Raw genomic sequence first — 6,000 nt, forward strand, 5'->3', positions numbered from 1 at the left:
AATTTCATTTTCTATCACAATATGCAAATTTCTCAAATAACTTCATTTAAACTAGAAAATAATTTTTCCCCCATAATTTTCTGTATGGCAATCACAACCAATAACAGTGTGGTTCTCAATGACTTATCCAAACAATACCAGCGCTGCTCTTCACTGAGCGAACAATAACAATGCAGCATACTGTAACATCAATCTGACTCCTTGCAGCAGCTCACCCTCATATGCAAATCTCATAAGCCTGTTCTCTCAGCAATTTACGTACAAACAAATGCAAGCAACTTCAACAACAAACCTTGTCTGCAAGATTGAATCACACAAGAACAGGCTGGAGGAACACTTTCTGACCTACCCTCAGATCCACTTGAAATGAAACTTCGACCAGCGGGATCTCATTCGGATTGATACAGTTCCTCTCAGGTGCAGTGAGATTCCCTAAACCAACCACACCTCACAATCGCGCAGAGGTAATGTCCCCATCTCAATAATGCTGTTGAGGATGTCTTATGACCAGCACCACAACACAGCAGACAACTACAGCCAGGCCCTAATTTATGGGTATTTGGCATAGGGCAGCGCAGCAAGTAAGGGGATGAAATAAAGATATTTCTCCTTGTTACGCCTCACCTCAGAGCTGTAAGGATTTGGCGCTTCCCCAGGTTTACATGATCTTGTAAATCTGGGGCAGCATAAAAATCCATGTATGTTGCATTGGAAAACCAACCACAATGCCAATGGAATGCCTACTAAGTGCAGAGTAAGGCAATGCTGCTTCCTTGCCTTACTCTACATCTATGAGGCCATCCAAAGTCACTCATAGAGACTTTACACAGCATCATTGCTATGATTTTGTAATCTGAGACACCGGAGCATCACAAAAAGTGATGCTCCAGTAGCACAGGGGGTTCGTAAATTCGTTGTAATTGTCTTCTACACTGATATCTAATTTGTTTATCTGAGATCTTAGGCCACGTCGGACCCGATAATCACTTCAACTTATCGGCATTAAGTGCCACATTCACACAACAACTTATAACATCTCCGCAGAACACCAGACAATCATTGCAAAATACCGCAAGCCAAGCATAAGCAAATGCAACGTGCAACCCTATTAATACTCACAACTCCATTGTTATAATTCATTTCTGAACCACTAGAAATCCATTAATCCTTCTAGTGAACCATGGGATTTAGATTGGGCTTGGGCAATTTCTAATGGGACACCCTAACTCCCTCACTTCAGTGATGCACCATCCAACGAGCTACCAAGTTGGTGCAGCACTCTAAGCCAACCCTCTTACCATTGGCTATCCGGTGGATCTCTTCTTTGCCGCCTGAGAGGGAAAGGCAGATAGCATATAATCAATTAAATCTAATTAATAGTGCAACCCATTTGGCTACATAATAAGGACCAGAAATCAGTGACTATGGTTAAGAAGGTTTATTACATGTTAGCAATCAGGTTAAGGTAAACAGATCTCAGTACCATACTGAAAAGATACAACAGAATTACAACCGGAAAACCCAAACAAGAAGATCAGTTATAATACAAAAGATCAATAACAGAATTTGGAGCTCAGAGAAAAGATTCCAAGTCTCTGTTCTCTACATGAGTGAAGTCTAAGATCATCTAAGTTAAAGTCCAAACAAAGAGGATGGTTTTAGACCTACTAGGATCTCAAAAATTAGGGCGATGCAGAAAACTAGTAAAATGCGGGAAAGTGCAAGAAGGTATAGGAAGGTCTCAGCATTTCAGAAGCTCAGCCAAGGGTCTTCTTGGGTCAGGGGAATAAGTGCTAGCCTAAGCCACACTCTGCAAGAGTCAAAGGAAAGCGTAATGTTCTAAACCTCTCAAAGTCTAAAGGGAAGAGCTCATAGCCTCAGTCAGTGTGAAATCCAGTTATTTGCACCATAATCTCCTGAGTACCACCCCTCTGTTTGCATCATCAGGGTCTTCTTTGTCCTTTCCACTTTCATGTTGTAACATGCAACATTCACCAAATATCCCAGGCCAAACAAAGCAAAGGTACCGGTGGCGGCACCTCCATTATGGCGGAGGAGCTCCCCCCCCAAAAAAAAAAACGGCAGGAAAGGGAAAATAAAATGGCACTCATTTTATTTTACCTTTCCTGATGATTCTTGGGCACGGGGGCCTGGTAGTGACAGGCACTGATGGGTGTGCTAGAGCACTCACATCACTGTGCATGATGGTTTGGCAGGCCGTCTCAGGTAGGTGAAACCATCATGTGCAGTGAAAGCTCTCTCCAACCCAGCAACGCAGCTGGGTTGGACGGAGCAGGCACAGACTCACAGTCTGTCCTGGAGTGTAAATTGAGGGCACCCAGGCCAATTCTGAAGCTTCTCTCTGTGCAAGAGCAGCTTTAGGATTGGCCACAGGGCATTCTCGGAGCCTGTGCCTTCCTGAAGACTCCAAGTGCCCCTTCCCTCCCGTTCGCCCACCAACCCCGCTCCTCCAGCATACCGGCAGCTCCTGAATAGTATTGTTCTTTGTCAGTTGCCATTGCTTCCAGCAGTGCTGAATGGACACTTTCACTTAACGCTCTGGCTCTCCATGTTCCTTGTCAAGGTGCTCTTCCCAGGCTCTCTCTCTATCACTTGTACTGTGCTGTAACTAATCTCAAACTAACAGGAAATATGAATGTGACTCAGAACCGGGGAGAGGATGTGGTCTTGCGGCTAGACTGCCGACTTTGGAGCTGGGAAAATAATGTTCGAGCCTCGGGTCGACTCCACATCCTGTGGTTCTGGGCAAATCACTTAATCTCCCTGTGCCTACCAAAAAAAGGAATTTGTCCTTGTGTAACATAACTGGTGCTCATGTAAAGCTCTCCAATACCTTTGGGTCGAGTTCGAGCTATATAAGTCTGCAAAAAAAGAAAACTGCATTCAAATGCAAAGGTGAAACATTAGTACACACATTTCATAAATCCATTGTTGTTTCTAATGTGGATACATGTCAATAGAGTGAGTATGGTTTATTTAATCACCTAAAAAATAAACGTTAATTTAATACAGTTAAGGCACAATGGGCTTTATTTACAATATTTTGACGCACGGCAGCACAGCAAGCCTTCCTGCTGCACTAGCGTGCATCAAAATAAACTAGCAGGAATGAGCCGTATCTAGAAGATACAACATATTCCTGTCTTTCTCCCATGCGCTGGTGCACAAATAGCGCCTTATGTCATTTTGCAAGGGAGCCTGCGCTGAGGGGGATGATTGTTTTTGTGCAGGCAGGGAAACCTTCGGTAAAGGCATTTTCCTCTTTCTATGCGTGCTGCAGAATGCACACATAGCATGCATAGAAAGAGGAAAAAACGAGGAGAAATGTAAGTATTCTGACGCATTCCAAAGGTTTACAAAATGTTGCAAACTTGGAAATGCGTCTTGTTCCATAGATGTTGCGCGAGAACACCCAAAGCAACTCCAATGGAACTCTCCTTCACACAGAGTTATGCGTGAAAGGGAAACATATTTACAAGGCCATGAAAAGTCACGGGGAAACCAATTTCTCTGCGTCAATGCAATTGATACACCGGCGGTCAATGGGCTTGTTAATAGGCCCTACAGTATATATGAATTCTCTAGTGCTACTGTGAATGCACTTCAATAATGATGTCAAGTTCAACACTTTACAATAATATTCTTAGGGCAACATGAACAGGTGCGAAGTGCACAATTATACTGCGTGGAGCTAAAAAGGACATGGCTCCAAATTAGTTCAAAATATGTAAGAATTTAGGTTGAATCTATGAACGTCATTCCCAGTGGCGGCCGGCACAGCTCGCGGGTGGAAGGGCAGGCGCTGATGTTTTCCCTGCAGGCTGTAATGCAGCCTGGGTGGAGAACAGGGAAAGTGCGCATGACTGTTTGGCCAGTCCCAGAGGGCCAGCCAAACAGTCATGTGCACTTAGGAGTGGTCAAACCAAACCTCCCCTGCCCTGCTCCGAGAACAGAGCAGCATCATCCACCCGCAAATCAACACTGAAACAATAAATAATAATAACTCAAAGTTGTTATCATTTTATGTTTTGTTTATTTGCACTGTTTAAAAGCAGTAGTGTGACGCTCCTCCTCCCTAGTGGAGGAGCCACCACTGTACATTCCATCAGAGAAAAAACATACCCTATTTTCAAATCGCACAATAGGAAGTCTTGTGGGAAGTGGGTACGACTGCAAAATGACGGCTGCAAATAAACCTGTGCCAAATATTGAAAGCTCTCTTTGCGTGATATAGACTTGCAAAGTTCATAGGAAATGCGCCATTCTGCTGCGCTAGGATTCCACCAAGAGCTCCATGTCTTTTCCAGAACAAAGGGGCATATTATCAAGGACTGAGTTAAAATTATCGTCGGTTTAGCGGCTGAAAACTGCCGCTAAAGCGGCGATAATGGGCTTGATAATATGCCCTTGAGACTTCCAATAGAAGCCCATGTTCACCATATTGTTGGTTGTGTTCAGTGTACTTTGCAAACTCTGTTATTCAATGCTAATAGCTCTACACACTTAGGGGTGAAGCAAATAAACAATGAAAATCACGAGAATGTTGTTGTGTTCAATAAGTAACACGTTCCTCACGAACGTTAGTAGGCAGGCGTTCATTGCAAAAACAAAGTGAAATACTAGTTTTGAATAGGTAGGCCTCGTTTTAGAAAAAATATCTGTCTCTGCGACACGACACATTTAAAAGTACCTTGTCATTGGAAAGGCAGATCCTGACGCAGGCCTCGGTAGAGGCTGGAGAGCAGCCAGCACAGGTCCTACAACTGTGGCATTAAAAGCGGGAGCGTCACGTGAGTGCGCTAAAATAACGCGATTAATTGCTGCTGTAAATGACTCTGAGTGAACGGATTCTACATTGCTAATGATGGAGGACTAGTCTCTGTGATTAATAACAAGCCTTGGCTTATCACACCAAATTAAGCTGACTGCAAATGTAATTATTTTCAAGAGGAGTTGAACGTAGTGGGATGCAATTTATAAAAAAAAAAGGATAAATAGACTGCTGAAAAATAGCTAATCAGGATACTTAAGGCTATAATTCAGCTTTCATATTTTTGTAGATCCATCATTAGATATCGTCATAAATAATAGGAGGTTGACAGTTCTTTTAATTGCAATAAATCGGCAGTTTTTGTCATGAAATTAGATATGACCTGCAAGTATGCGGTTCGCACACGGCTTGTATGAATACTGAAGGACCTGCGATGTTCTCCAAATCAAACACGAGACAGTATTCCACGCTGCATTTGAAAGAAGTCCGAAAAAACTGTGACCAACCAAATTGAAGGCAGGAGGTCACATCATGACAATCAGATTTAATTTCATGTGATCCTCTGCAGAGTATACACAGTTTATCTCCTATTCATATCAGAGCTGTGACATGTATTTCATTGCCAACACAAAAAGTTGATGGACAGAGAGCTGACATTTTCAGACACTCACCCCCCGTCGCAGACCTGGGTTGAATCCATCATTGTTCTTTAGCTCACTTCGGCACCCCAGTTCAGATCCATCCATATGCACATAAGTCTTGACCCTGTTCCTCATGGGAACAGTCCAGCCCGAACTGCCAAGCCAGGTCTTCCCTGGACAGGAAATAAGCATCCTGGGATATTTTGCACTGGATGGTGGCAGGCTTTGGCCACACACGTAGCAGCTAGCACCCACAGGCTCCCCCCATGCTCCACCCACTTCCTGCTTCCTAAACGCTGAGCTGTGCGCGGACAGCTGATGGCTGCCAGTCGGAGCTCCTACATCGTGCCGAGCCAAGAAAGCACACTGCACTTTACCCTGCAAGAGTGTCAGCCGTGGCTGCCCCTTTTACGAGGCTCATGGTTAATTGCGGCCGAGTGATATCGATGACAACTGCGGCTGCCCACGGCTTCTTGTGGCCCCCCTCTCCCTCTATAAGGGGCTGCAAGCTGAAGGAGAGACAAACACAAGTAAGCCAGGTGATGGAGAGGGGGAGTAAGGTGCAAA

At 44.2% G+C, this 6,000-nt stretch overlaps 1 long non-coding RNA gene across 1 annotated transcript in view; it reads right to left on the reverse strand.

Moving 5' to 3' along the window:
- LOC146816788 (uncharacterized) overlaps positions 1-5,606 on the reverse strand; it is a 319,478-nt gene extending 313,872 nt beyond the window's left edge. Inside the window, exon 1 of the long non-coding RNA XR_014962938.1 lies at positions 5,464-5,606. This is a non-coding gene — a long non-coding RNA (uncharacterized LOC146816788). The remainder of the gene's footprint in view (positions 1-5,463) is intronic.
- Between the last annotated feature and the right edge of the window lie 394 nt (positions 5,607-6,000).

This window comes from Triturus cristatus, chromosome 6, assembly GCF_964204655.1.
Source record: "Triturus cristatus chromosome 6, aTriCri1.1, whole genome shotgun sequence".
NCBI classification, from domain to species: domain Eukaryota; kingdom Metazoa; phylum Chordata; class Amphibia; order Caudata; family Salamandridae; genus Triturus; species Triturus cristatus.